Below are 15976 nucleotides of genomic sequence, written 5' to 3'. Positions count from 1 at the left end.
AACTAATCCTAAAGTTCACAAAGCAAATATTTTCTTGGGGGTAGTCTAAATTCAATAAAATGAACCTCTTATGTAATACCTCATAGATTTTTTCCTGTTTATTTTGTAAATTTTTCATCATTACCCCATAAAATGGTCAGTAGTAGGCTGCCAAATAATTTTTATTTTACTAAGATAGCTCAAATATTAAGGGAGTAATAAGCGTTTTAAAAAAACAGTTTACGAGGGACACCCTGTATGTACATAATTATAATTAAAGAATTTCTACGCTTCCAAAATGATCTAACCAGCAGATGTTGTGTATCAGAAACCTTTTAAAAACCAATTTTAAGTACAACTTATTAATGAATATAGAAACACTAAATCCTCAATCACCTTTTTTGACCAATAGAAACACAGCATAGGAACGATCCGGCTATATTATTGGTTTAAAAATGTACATATTTTGTTACAAAAGGAAAATTATTTTTTCATATCTTACATATAATAAGTCAGCTGTTTAGATAGTTATTGCTAGAATCATATGGGACTAAATATAATATTAATCTTCGACTGATTGAAATTCCTTTTTAAGTTTGGCAGATTGATGTGTCTAATTGGCTATCTAGGGTAATAAACCTGTATATCTTATTTGAGTACACATCGATCTGTCAATTATCACTGTAAGTTAGATTATAGTATTGGTCTTATTTGATCAGCTTAAACCAAAGATTGTTAAGTACAAGTTGGATTGAAGGAGGGTTGGACATTAAGATGTAATGAATTTTAATTGGTTGGTTCAAAAAGTTGAGTATCCAAACGTTTCAACCACTTATTGTAATCTACAGAAGTGTAATTCGTATCCAACTTTGTCTGGAAGTCCTAACTGTATCTTGCAAAAAAAAACTAAATAATTGCAAAATTTTGTCTGCAAAAAATCAAATAAAGATGTATTGACATGACGTTATTAAAAGGGTTAAATTGACTAAACTCTATGTCGACTATACAGCATTAAATAAAAGTGGTCATGACTGAAAAAAGTCGACCTGTCATTTTTCATATGAAATAAACAACTATCATTCAGTAAAAGTGGTCATGAACGACATAATAACGTTATCTACTTAATTAACAAAAATATGCGCTTAACAAAGTAGCAGGTTAATCCTATTAATTAAAGTAGTAAGGTTTTTTTGTCTCAAGCTTAAGATTTTATTAAATACAGAACGTGGGAAAAGGGATTGATTTATGCTATTTTTTTAAATTAAAGCCTTGGAATGGTTTTAGGATGTTGCCATATCCCCTTCTTACTCCTTTGAAAACAGAGTCTCTATGTGCTATAAATACAGCCGCTAGCCGCTTGTGATGTATCAATTACGTGATACTGATTTAGTTATTATAGTGAAACATATACTCTTAATTAGGTACTATTAGCTTGATTAAGGTGAATAGAATCTCAATTTACTAAATAAATCATTTACTTATATAAAAATAACAGAATATTTGTGTGTATCTGTCTGTCTGTTCTGTAGGATCTCTCTTCACCATATGGTTCTTCTTTACATTATAGATTCTCATAAGTCCAGGAAGGTTTACAACTATTTAGGGGGAGGGTACAACCACCCTCACAAGAGAAATCAGCCCAAGAAAAAAAATGACCCCCCCCCCCCTTACAACAAGTTTCTTTTTAAATTGGACAGATTTTAAATTTAAGGATTGATATAAAAATCACTTATAATAATTTTCTGTTCCAAGTTCTGATGTAAATACATAGGAAATCTGAGGGACTGAGCCAGTCAGTCAGCGAGGGATTACACTAGCCTCCAAAGTTATTTTCTTATTTGTTTGCTCAAAAAACTTTAGGGAATTTTGTTGAATTTTGATTGGTAATCTACAGTATGGGTGATTGGCCCTTTTCAGTTTTCTTAACGCTTTAGATCCTTGGAGGGATGTACAAATTATTAAATTGAATGTGTGTGAATCTTTTGATTGAGTGAAAGATCAGTGATATAAATTGATACACCCAGTTCTAATATTTAGCTAACATAAAGTACACCCAAAGATGTAGGATAGGTAAAATTGTCAAAAATTTGTTTTTGAGTAGCGAAGTGTCCGTCTGTCTATCCGTCCATTCGTACATAGGACAGTAAGAAGGAAACATAAATTTCTAAGCTGTTATTTAGGATAGATGGTTGGATTTTTTTGTGAAGATTCTCCAAACTGTTGAGCATATCGTTCTTTGTTTATAGGTCTGTCGGTAATGAAAAAGGGTACATTCTTCATCTTTTTAAAGGTGACTTTTATATGATTATTACAATAAGGGTGATTGCCCAAAAAAAAAGCAAAGCCAAATTGGGTTGAGCATTTAAGCATGCAGAAGATAGGGGTTCACCCACTACACTCCTCTCTAGAGAGGGTGTTTTTTAGACCCCCTTAATCAAAAATAGATTGGGGTTGTAGGGGTCTGTCTGCAATTTTGCCAGGAAGTGTAGGGTCAGGTCTACATTGCTCTAAAACTACAGACAGAATATTGTAGGATTGCATGGCCACTCAACTTATTTGTCTATTTAATAATCTTTTTTTCTGACTTGAACAAATAACCAATAATTACATGGAGCTAATAGCTCTAATAAAAAGAAACAAGAACGATTAGTTCCAGGGATCACAAGGGATAAGACAATAAATGAAAAACTTATATTTGAACCCAATTATGATAAACAAAAGTAACCCTTTGTAGATAAATATAATTAGTAAAAAGGTTTGGGCACTCCTAAATAACTAATATATAAAGATCCCAAGTCCCCAAACTCTTTTGAAAAAACATGTTTAAAAAACTTTGGGTACCAGTATAATTTTAAGTGAAAGGGTAACCGACGCCTTTAGAGTAGCTTAGCCATTTTAAACTCAGGGATTTTAAGGGAGAAGACAATGAACGGTTAATGATAAACATCCCCAATCATAATAAATAAAATCATCCCTTTGTAGATTAAATTATTGGTTGAAAGGTTTAGACACTAATAGCTTGTAACCAACTAATAAAAGTAATCAAAGTCTTTTTTTTAAAAATGAGAAGTTTTCATAAAACTTTGGGTACCATTTGGATACCGACTTCTAGAGAAGCTTGGTCACTAAAAAATACTAGTTTATTCTTGAATAAATCAATAAAGGAAAATACCGAAAGAAGAGATCAAATTGATTTGGAGATTTTGAGATATCAGTTATCTTCAGGGTTACTGGGGGATAAGACAATGGTAGATTGATTGATGTCCTTAATCAATAAAATAACATGGGTATAAAAGGTTGAGTACCAGTATAATTTACAGTCCAATGTCCCCTCCCTCCCTGATCACCTTAATCTTTACCAGATTGAAATCTAATATGTTATGTTAATAAGTACTATAGTAAAGAAATATAAATATGAGATAAATCTAATTTAATTAATAACTTTTTTAATATGTTTTATAACCAAAGCACAAAAGAAAACCATGGATCTCAAAAGATAAGACGTGCAGAGGGTTTTGCCAGGGATGTGATTCGAAAATTTTGACAACCCCCCATGTATTTTTAGTGCTAGGGGAGTGGATTTTTTCAAGGGCGATTTCTCTTTGGAGGTCTACATATAAAAAGAAGAACTATACCGGTCGACAGTTAGCGAGGTCTTAGGCTACAGACATACAGACATATGTACAGACATCTGTCATATATCCTATAATAAATGTTTTTCTTGTACTCTTTTCAAAAAGAAATCTTTTCTATCTTCACACACTTTTAAGAGGGTGTAACTTTTAAAATTGACACCCCTTTGGTATTTTAGGATGTGTAGCAGTTGGGTGATATGGTGTATCAAGCACCTCCCCCCCTATATTCAGAAGTATATTTGATAGCTTGTTATTGCTGCGCTACTTATGGATCCAACTATCCTTGTTTAGATATCTTGATATCAAATAAAGATTTACATTTTCGTAGTAAAAAGCTTTTTGACTTTATCCATCTCTTTATCAATCTACAGATCTCTTAAATTTTGTTGTCTTAATAAAATGGAGTTTTTACTGGTAAAAGTTAATAGATATATCATTACTTAGATGTTGCACCAGATTTTTATGTACTCTAATAGAGTGATACTCGAAGTTGGCTTAAATAATGATTCACTCACTATACCTCTTCCTCTCCCATCCTACTGGATTAAAAAACTATAATATCAAGCTAAATTGACGACAAATCTTCCTTTGTCAATATATTCACATATATTTTTTAGCCATTTAAAAGTTATATAATTTAATTGGCATTTTTGGTATTTCTAATCATGATCATTTTAAAGGGTCACTAAACTTTAAAGGCATTTTACCTTAAAGTAAATAGTCGAGCATCGAAGGGTAGCCTTGAAGTTTAGGGCATGGCAGGCATAGGCCCCTTCCATTTAAGGAAAGATTCATACAAGTTCTGGGCAGGTTTTAAGCTACCTTCTCTTTAAATTAGGATGCATATAAGGCTATAGGTGCGAAGCTGTAAACAAATCATATTGAAAGTTATAATTTTTTGTTGATAAAATGCCAGCCATAAATTTCAATGGACTTACAATAGTCATTAATCGCATCGCATTATAGACAGCTTTCCCCGGATATTACAGGGAAAAATTCTTACATTAAAATCAGTTATGTTAGCCCCAAGGGGCCGAAGGCCGATGCTAACAAAACTTGTATATTGTTATGATTTTTATTTTGATATTCGTGGAAAATTGTGTGTGATAAGATGCTATGCATGATTTTTCAGTATGGCTGGGATCTGGTCCTAATCCAGCGGATATTAATCAGTTTCGAAGCCATGCTAGAATATTAAGTTATAATTAAGACTAGAGTATCCATCATAGAAGTGTTGACCTGTCTTTTTCAGGGAGTAAGAGGACATTGGACTGTAAATTATTCTAGTACCCAACTTTTTATAAACACATTTTTTCGTTCCTTGGCTTAAAAAAAAAAACTTTGGCACTTTTTATTACATCTTGATTGGTTGATACAAACTAGCAGTGTCCAAGCAAAAAAAAATGTAATCTAAAGAAGGGGTAATTTTGTTTATCATAATATGGGTGTGTTCATAAATTTATCCTCCATTGTCTTATCCCCTAACATCCCTGGACATATTAATAATAATTACTAGGCGTTTCATCATTTTTAAAAGCGAAGCTTTTCTATAATTAGGGTCGGTCCGTCCGTCCGTCCGTCCGTAACGGATAGCTTTTTTCGTTAATTTAGGCATGTTAGAATTGTCCTATCGATTTCAAATTTTGCATGGATATTCCTTTAGTAGTTAGGTACGATTTAGAAAGCGATTGATCTGATTTTTGGTATATTGATTCCTGGGACAACAAAGAACAATATTTTAAGCGAAGCAACTCTATAATCAAGTCCTAAATATGTAAGTATGTCCATAAACATTATCCTGTATCAAGCAATTTTTCAACAAATTTACTTACAATTTTGCTTCAACTCTTATACATTTATATTCTGATTATTCAGTTCTGACACTATATAAGTGTTCATGTCCGTTTGTCCTACCGTTTCAGTGCTTCGCTTTTATGGATGTTGTCATCCTTGTTACATATACAATTTTTATGTGCTAGTATCTACGCTATTAGATGCCTCTAGGGGCACTTTAGGGTGAAGGGGGGAAGTTACTTACACAGGCTATAATTCGTTGGCTCAAAAAAAACATTAATATTTATTGATAAATCAGTTAGGATCAGAAAAGAAATTTTTAAAAAGATAATTTTGCCTCTAAATAAAGAGTTACAATTTCTTCGACATAATTGCAAGGCAAATAAATCATTACAACGGATAAGACAATGGACGATTAATTGATGTACATCTCCAATGATGATAAACAAAAATATCTCTACCTACAGATGATAATTATTGGTTGTAAGGTTTGAACACTGATCTTTTGAACCAACCAATCAAACTTTTTCTGTAAATAATTATATTTTTACAAAATCAATTTTGCTTTTTTAGAAAATTAACATTTTTGTGAGACCTCTTATTATTAGTTTTTTATGACCCTGAGGTATTTTGTTCCATATTATTATAGCACAAAATTATAATAAAATAACACATAATCACATGAAAGGGCTAATTTCAAGAACCTAGAGGGATGAGACAATGGCAGATAAATTTATTTACACCCTTCTGTAAATTACAATTAGTGGTTGAAACGTTTGAACTCAACTTAATGAATCAACCAATCAAAATTTAATAAAAGCTTCCCCAAAGTTTTTTTTAGATAACTAAGAGCTCTCCGATCAACTTACAGACTAACCCTAAATGTATAAAGCTTCGCTCCGTCCTTACGTTCACAACGGATAGATCTTACAGTTAATTTAAGGAATGCCGCACTTTAGGCGGTCTCTGGGAGTAAGGAAATGTTGTCATCGCTAATTTCGGAGCAAGGATTAATCGTTATGGGATTTTCATAATAGTACACGACACAAAGGACACAAGGAAAGCTTTCTTGCTGATACAATGTCCTTAAACACTATCCTATTTTAAGCAGTTTTTCAACAAATCTACTTACTATTTTGATTTGTCATTTATACATTTATGTTCTGATTTTTCAGTTCTGACACTCTACAAGGGTTAATGATCGTTTATCCTACCATTTCAGAGCTTTTCTTTTCTGGATGTTGTCATCCTTGTTTTTAGAAGTAGCGAAGCTACTCTATAAGTATTCTGTCCGTCAGTCCTTTCGTTCGGTACGAATAGCTTTTATACTTAAATTAGGTATGTCAGGATTGCCCAAGCGGTTTCAGACTTTATATGATGATTCCTGTAACAGTTAGATACGACGAAGTAACGCTTTAATAATTACAAGAAAGTCCATGTGTCATTTTAAGATATGTTGAATTTTAACTTTTTTTACTCCATTATTGTGTCTGTTGTCCAAGAACTTTCAAGGGGTGGGGGGGTGTTAAAGGGATAATACCCTCCCCAAACAAATTCGGGTGGCACCCCAATAGAGAATGCTGTTGGCATCCTTGTTATGTGAGATAATGGATGTATTATTACTTGGATCTTACACCAGATTTTCATGTTCTCTAATAATGTGAAACACGCAGCGGGCTAATATAACCACCTCTTTACTTCATCCCCTCCCCTTCTACTGGTTGAGCGAACTAACCAATACGGGAGTTCCATGTTAGTAACCTGAATTGACGACCATATCATCATAACATCCACATAAATTCTGTATCCATTTGTGTGATATTTAGTTTATTGATTTTTCCTGATACCCAGTAATTATCCCACGCACGATCTAGGCTCTGGAGAACAAGGACTTTCCGTTCCATAGATTTATGGGTGATTTCCCTGCAAGTGCCTGGTCGAGCACAGAATACCACACTACCCTCTTCCCTTGTTTTCAAATAAATTGAAAACAATAATGGTAGTTTTTAAAAGCGAGGCTTTTCTATTATAAGGGTCGGTCCTTCCTTACGTCCGTAACGGATAGCTTTTTTCGTTAATTTAGGCATGTTAGAATTGTCCTATCGATTTCAAATTGTGCATGGTGATTTCTTTAATAGTTAGGTACGATTTAGAAAGCGTAGCAACTCTATAATCATCACCAAAATATCCGTACGTCCATTCTAAACATGTTGATTTGTTTACTTTTTAACAACAAATTTTTTTGATCTGATTTTTGGTATATTGATTCCTGGGACAACAAAGTATAATGTAATCAGCGAAGCTACTCTATAATCAAGTCCTAAAAATGTTAGTATGTCCATAAACATTATCCTGAATCAAGCAGTTTTTCAACAAATTTACTTACAATTTTGCTTTGACTCTTATACATTTATATTATGATTATTCAGTTCTGACACTGTACAAGTGTTAATGTCCGTTTGTCCTACCGTTTTAGTGCTTCGCTTTTATGGATGTTGTGATCCTTGTTAATGTGTATATTTTTACTTTAGGTTAGGTTAGGTTAGATTACATTGCGTACAATGTATAAGCTATGCAGGGTTAGGGCAATTGTCATTATGTAATGTATACCTCCCATCCTTATATTCAAACTATTCCAAAATTAAGAAGTTGGGAGGGGGGGGATGCTCGTTAGGCACTGTGATTATTTAATTATTAAACCTGATTATTTAATTATAGTATTCCAAATTAATATTTATCTTTTTAAGAGAGTTGACATCGTCCCATACCATCTTAAAAATAGCTTAAAACGTAGTACACCCATACCTTAAACGTATAACCTTAATTTTAAATAAATAAAATAATAAATAAATAGAATAAAAATATAAAAATCTATATAAACAATAATCTATGTGCACATATTCTGATCATATCAATGTATTTTAATATGTTGAGTAAAATAAGTTTATTGATTTTATTTGAATGTACAAAAATGATATATGAGGTAAATAAAAATAAAGAATTGTAGAGGAGCTACACAATTATCAACAAAAATAAAAAATTAATCCTCCGAATGTATTTGATGTACTCAAAATTGAATAGCTGACCTTTTCCAGAGTATTGGCTCACAACAATCGATATATTATCACTTGGATGTTGCACCAGATTTTCATATACTCTGATAAAGTACCTAATGCTCACAGCTAGCTAAAATGACGATACTCCCAAATCACTCCCTTTACCCCATCCCCTCCCCTTCTACTATATAGTTCTGACCAATAAATGAGGTCCATATTAGCAAGCTAAATTGACGACAAATTTTCCCCTGTCAATGAATCCGCGCATATCCTATATCTATTGCTGAGAACTATAATAATATAATAAGCGTTCACATTTTTTGTTTAATTTTCTAAAAATTATATTAGTTTGAAATTAGATGCTTAGCATGCACATTTAGAACTTCCAGACAAAGGTCATGCATTAAAATGGTTTGTTATATGTAGGACATTTGGTTATGACGTAATATTGCATCCCGTCCTCTTAAAGAGATTATCCAGGTTACTCTAAACAAGTGTATTGCGTCAGCGGGTTGTAGATGGGTTTCAAAATTGAAATAAGGGAAGGAAGGACTACCTTCCCCTTTTGTTAACCCCTAATGGTTTACCACTGCTTGGTATTTGCACACGAAGCCTTTTATAGTGCCTGTAAAAATGACGCCATACTCGCCTACCATTGGTCAATTAAAAAGTATGCTGGCCTGCCATTGGTAGTTTAGTCTGTGTTTTAGCCTATCATTGCATCATTTGTATTGGATGATGTCATTTTCTTATAGGCACTATAAAGAGTTTCACTGTGCTCACCACTTTTTTAGTTAGTTTGCAACAACACTGTCTGAAAAAAACGTTCGTAACCACATGGTAATTTTATTGCCAGGCCGCCGCTATCTTCCTATTGGTCCAGACATACAAATAAGATTATTATCCAACCCGAGGGTGGGGATTATCTTACTAACAAATATCACTCTAAAATATTATTGTTTTTAGTAGCGAAGCTACTCTATAATTTTTAGTAGCGAAGCTACTCTATAATTTGAAATGTCCGTCTGTCTGTATGTCCGTCTGTCCGTATGTCCGTCTGTCTTAGTTTGGGGGAAACGTGATTTTCTCGGCTCCTACAAAAGATAAAAGGCTGAAATTTTTTGACAACATTCCCATTATTAAGGAGCCCAATTAACTATAAAAGGTTTTAGGCTATTTTTGTATTTTTCCCATTTTTCTCCATATCTTTGGTGTTTATGGTCCAATTTCCAAATTTTTTTCAGTTTTTGATATCAAAATAAAATTTCCTGTCTTTTCATAAAAAAAATGACGGTCAGACTGCCTTTAAGCAGGCTTTAGGCTATTTTTGTATTTTTCACATTTTTATCCATACTTTTGGTGTTTATGGTCCGATTTCCAAAATTTTGTCAGTTATAGATATCAAAAATAAATTTCTTGTCTTTTCAAGGAAACATCAATGGCGGTCAGACTGCCTTTTTGCAGGTTTTTGGCTATTTTTATATTTTTCTCATTTTTCCTGATATCTTTGGTTTTTATGGTCCAATTTCAAAAATTTTTTAGTTAAAAATATCAAAATTAAATTTCCCGTTGTTTTGATCATCCAATTTACTTTGACCGTCAGTCTGTTAGTCATAGTACTGATATATAAGTATTAAAAAATTAAAAACAAATATTGAAAAGGTTTCGTGATTTTTCCCTAATATACATGTTTTTGACAACTAATCTTTAAAATCTTATACATAATTTTTGTGCTTCGCTACTTATGGATGTTTTCATCCTTGTTTTTTTATAATTTTAATTAAATCTTTCTAGTGTATTTTTTATTTACTTTTCATTGGCAAATATAAAATTCATTTAATCAATAAAAATTATTTGTTGTACCTTTTTTGCGATTTTTTTATTTTGATGCTGTATTCCTATTGGTCAAGAAGAAATTATGATTTTCTTCCAACCAATCAAAATGAAGTGTTGTACCTTTCTATTGGTTAAGACTGTTAATAATCTTATTTATTATCCAATAGGAGTAGGGATTGCCAAACAATCAATATCTCCATATTAAAAAGTAATATTTTTGTCTTTTTAAATTTGTTAACCTATTGAAATGTTATGTTTTTTCTTATATTTTTTAAAAAGTATTTTACAAATAGGGGAGGATGATTTACCTCCCCAGAAAGGAAAAAGTAAAATATTTTAACATCCCTTCCCAAGCCAATGCTCTTTGCTGCCACTAATTCTAATGACAACATCCACAAACAAACATTAACACTTGTTAAAGTGTCAGAACTTAATAGTCAGAATATAAATGAATAAAAGACAAAACTAAATTGTAAGTAAATTTGTTGAAAAACTGCTTAAATACAGGATATTTTTTTGGACATACATTCTTTGGACAAAGTATCTCAAACATCAGCCATGTGACGTCATAAAAATAAGGGAGATGAGAAGAAAAGGGGTAAGAAACCCCCTAAAAAAGAGATTGATAATCCCTCATTTTTATGACTTCACTTGGCTGATTTTTGACACACTTTGTTCAATTATTTAGGACTTGATTATTGAGATGCTTCACTTATAACATTGTACTTTGTTGTCCTAGGAATCAGTATTTTTGGAACACTGATTCCTAGGACATTATGGTAACGATCATAGAGTAGCTACGCTTTCTAACTCGTACCTAACTACTAGAGGAATCATCATGCAAAGTTTCAAATCGATAGGACAACTCTAACATGCTTAAAGTAACGAAAAAAGCTATCCGTTCCAGACGGACGTACGGATGGACGTATGGACCTTCCCTAACTATAGAAAAGCTTCTCTTTTAAAAAGGTTTTTTATTTCTTAGTTTAATGCACTTTTTAGAGTTGATATACTGCAGTACAAGCTTATACTACTTTTGGGTATTTTAAAGTACACATTTATCAAACTAATATGTGTTACAAAATAGAGATTTTGTTACAGCAGGAATACAAGGATAGCACAATGGACAACCAAATAATTTCCCCCTAATTCTGCCTCAAAGGATGGCAGCTAAGTATTGGGGGAGGAAAAGATTGTTGATTAATTTAACATTTATTCTTATTTGTCTTATCCCCCAACCCTGGTGTTTGATTGATTGATTGATTAATAGATAAGTTTTGGTAAGAATAGACAGAAAGAATATTTCTTAAAAATATAATTAAATATGTATCCAAATAATGGATTTAGGATATACGTGGATATATTGACAGATGAAAGTTTGTCGTCTATTTAGGTTGCTAATATGAACCTCATTTATAGGTCAGTTAGTTCATCCAGTAGTAAGGCAAGGGATTGGGTAAATGATAAAAGTTATAAGATAAAACCAGGGGTCTGCTAACAAAACAGATATTAATTTTATGATTTTTATTTAACATTCAAGGAAAATTGTCTGTAATACGATGTTATACATGATTTTTCTGTATGGCTGAGAACCGTTCCAATCCAGCGGATATTAAGCAGTTTTTAAGCCATGCTGGTAAATTAGTTAATCTATGAGATTTAATCTTAAAATTGTACTTTAAACCCTAAAAATAGATGGAATAAAAATTCCATTTAACCAACAAAAAATATATAGCTGTTTTTAAAAACGAAGCTTTTCTATAATTAGGGTCGGTCCGTACGTTCGTCCGTCACAGATGAATAGCTTTTTTCGTTGATTTAAGCATGTTAGAATTGTCCTATCGATTTCAAACTTTGCATTGTGATTCCTTTAGTAGTTCGGTACGATTTAGAAAGCGTAGCAACTCTATAATCATTACAAGAATGTCCGTACGTCCATTTTAAACATGTTGATTTTTTTACTTTTTTAACAACAAATTTTTATGTGATCTAATCATCCGATTGATCTGATTTTTGGTATGTTGATTCCTGGAAAAACAAAGTAAAATGTTATAAGCAAAGCAACTCTATAATCAAGTCCTAAAAATGTAAGTACTGCCATAAACATTTCCTGTATCGAGCCGTTTTTAAACAAATTTACTTACAATTTTGCTTCGACTCTTATACATTTATATTCTAATTATTCAGTCCTTACACTATATAAGTGTTAATGTCCGTATGTACAACCGTTTCAGAGCTTCGCTTTTATGGATGTTGTTATCCTTGTTTAAATAGAAAAAAAACTATGTAAGTTTGGTGTAGCTACTAGTTAATTAACTTAATTATATACCAATCCTATAATTTATAGTAACATGAGGTCTGTTTGTGTATGTTTGTTTGAATGTCTAATAATTAAACTGGTATCCAAGGTTCTATAAACACTTGTCTCATATGATGGCTTGAAAACTTTGGGTACTTTTATCAAATCTTGATTGGCTGTAATCATTGGGGGTGTACATAAATTTATCGTCTGTTGTCTTACTCCTTATAAATCACTTTGTGTGGACTTGCAGTTTTAAAGTATAGCAAGTTAGAGTGTAGCTAGCTACGCTCTTTAAAAAACACCTTTTCCCTCAAGATATATTTTTGTATTTAAGCCGTAAAAAGGTTATTTATTCAATTTGTTAATAGCGAAGCTTTTCAACATTGAGGGACGGGTAGGTCCGTCTGTCCGTCCGTAACGGATAGCTGTATTATTTAATTTTTACTAGTAAGAATTGTCCAATCGATTTTAAACTTTATGAGAGGATTCCTATAAAAGTTTGCTACAATCAAGAAAGAATAGCAACTCTATAATCATTAGCAGTCTGCATGTCTATTTTGGCTACATATATCTATGTGATATACCTTTCCTATTGAATTGATTTTTAAAATACTAATTTCGAGGCACAATGTTTTTAAGGAAACTTCACTATAATTAATTACTTGTCGGTAATATTGTGCTATACATGTTTTTTTTTCTTTCTGACTGAGAACCGGTTCTAATTCAGCGGATATAAATGTTTCGAAGCCATACTTGAATTACATCATCACTTTCATGGACGTTGTCATCCTTGTTGTTGTTAATACTTTTAAGACACAATAAAAACTGTCCCGAATTTGTATTAATTTTGAGGAACACGACTCCAGTGACGTCATATTTTTCTTTCCCGAAAAAGGGAAGGGCGGAAGAAAATCTCTTCAAAAGAGATGGGGAAAACCCCCTTCTCTCCCATCTTTTTTTTCTTCCCCCCCTTCCCTTTTTCGGGAAAGAAAAATATGACGTCACTGGAGTCGTGTTCCTCAAAATTAATACAAATGCGGGACAGTTTTTATTGTGTCTACTTTTAACCTTTTCAACTTTGCGTAAAAACGCATATTTTCCTTGTGTATTAAGGTACAAAATAAACATATAGTAGATCTAGATAATTATTATTAAAAGCGAAGTTTTTCTATAATTAGGGTCAGTCCGTCCGTACGTCCGTCCGTAACGGATTGCTTTTTTTGTTAATTTAGGCATGTTAGAATTGTCCTATCGATTTCAAATTTTGCATGGTGATTCCTCTAGTAATTAGGTACGATTTAGAAAGCGTAGCAACTCTACAATCATTATTAAAATGTCCGTACGTCCATTTTAAACATGTTGATTTTTTTACTTTTTTAACAACAAATTTTTATGTAATCTAATCATCCGATTGATCTGATTTTTGGTATATTGATTCCTGGGGCAACAAAGTATAATGTTTTTAGCGAAGCAACTCTATAATCAAGTCCTATAAATGTAAGTATGTTCATTAACATAATCCTGTATAAATCAGTTTTTCAACAAATTTACTTACAACTTTGCTTCGACTCTTATACATTTATATTCTGATTATTTAGTTCTGACACTATATAAGTGTTCATGTTCGTTTGTCCTACCGTTTCAGTGCTTCACTTTTATGGATGTTGTCATCCTTGTTTAAAATCAATGATACAATGATATTAGTGGTTTGAGGGAGGGGACATTGGTCTCTGTATTACACTATCTCCCAAAGTTTTATAATATCGTGGAATTTTGATTGGTTGGTACATTAAGGTTACATTAAATTTAAACCATAAATTGTAATTTACAGATGGGGTAATTTTGCTATTGTCTTATCCTTTTATATACCTGAAATTTGTTATTCAACATAAATAGAAATCATAGAATTCTTTTTTAATTATTGTATCTGTGAGAGTCTATCTAAGGTAATAAACCTATTAGCTACAATACGATGTCTCCTGTATGTAACTAAAGATACTTGGAACGGCAAAAATAAATAAAAAACTACCCCCCCCCCCCCCCTTTATTTTAATTTATTTTTAAAATAATTGGGGAGATCTGTGCTCAACAAGGCACTTTGAAGAAATACACTGGGGGTGTACAAACTTTTCCACCAGTAATGTAAACTTAGATTACTTAAGGGGTTATTTTGTTTATCATTTGGGGTAGGTAATTAAATGTCCATTGTCCCATTCCCCTGCCCATTCCTTAAGAATTCTGCATTAAACAAGAATGACAACAACCATAAAAGCGAAGCGCTGAAACGGTAGTACAAACGGACATTAACACTTGTATAGTGTCAGAACTGAATAATCAGAATATATGTATAAGAGTCGATGCAAAATTGTAAGTAAATTTGTTGAAAAACTGCTTGATACAGAATAATGTTTATGGACATACTTACATTTTTAGGACTTGATTATAGAGTTGCTTCGCTTATAATATTGTACTTTGATGTCCCAGGAATCAGTATACAAAAAATCAGATCAATCGGATAATTAGATCATATGAAAATTTGTTGTTAAAAAAGTAAAAAAATCAACATGTTTAAAATGGACGTACGGACATTTTTGTAATGATTATAGAGTTGCTACGCTTTCTAAATCATACCTAACTACTGCAGGAATCGTCATGCAAAGTTTGAAATCGATAGGATAATTCTAACATGCCTAAATTAACGAAAAAAGCTATCCGTTACAGACGGACGGACCGACCCTAATTATAGAAAAGCTTCGCTTTTAAAAACTTTAAGATTTGAAAGCATTAATAGTTATTGATCGCAACGTATATAGACAGGTTTCTGCGGATATTAATATAAAAAATCATAAGATTAAATACAGTTTTTTTTGCTGAGAACGGGTCCTAATCCAAAGGATATTAATTGTTTTTTGGGGTAAAAAAATTTAAGGGCGGGGGTAATTCGTATTTGGGGGGGGGGTAAAATGGCGAATTTTTTTTTACCCCCCCCCAAAAAAAAAAAAAATTTGCTTGGGGGGGGGGGGGGGTAATTACCCCCCCTGAAATCTGTTGGCAGGGGTAAATTTTTTTTATCAGAGACTATTTATTTTGGGGGGGGGAGGGTATTTACCCCCCCAAAATTGTTTGGGGGGGGTAAATACCCCCTCCTAAATGGTTGGGGGTGCCTACGGCAACCCCAGGGTAGGGGTAAATTTTAAATGGGGGGGGGGGTAATCGCCCCATTACCCCCCCCCCCCTTGGACGTCTATGGTTTTGGATACGATGTTTGTCTATTAGTTCATTAAGATCTCTTTAACGTTTAGTGTTTACTGACTGGTGGTTATGACCGTTTTTCAAACAAAAAAAATTGCAGTGTAGATTCGTAACAGAATAAT

The sequence above is a fragment of the Acartia tonsa genome, chromosome 6 (genome assembly GCF_053477335.1).
Source record: "Acartia tonsa isolate MP-2025a chromosome 6, ASM5347733v1, whole genome shotgun sequence".
In the NCBI taxonomy this organism is placed as follows: domain Eukaryota; kingdom Metazoa; phylum Arthropoda; class Copepoda; order Calanoida; family Acartiidae; genus Acartia; species Acartia tonsa.
Note: the sequence above shows the minus strand (reverse complement) of the source record.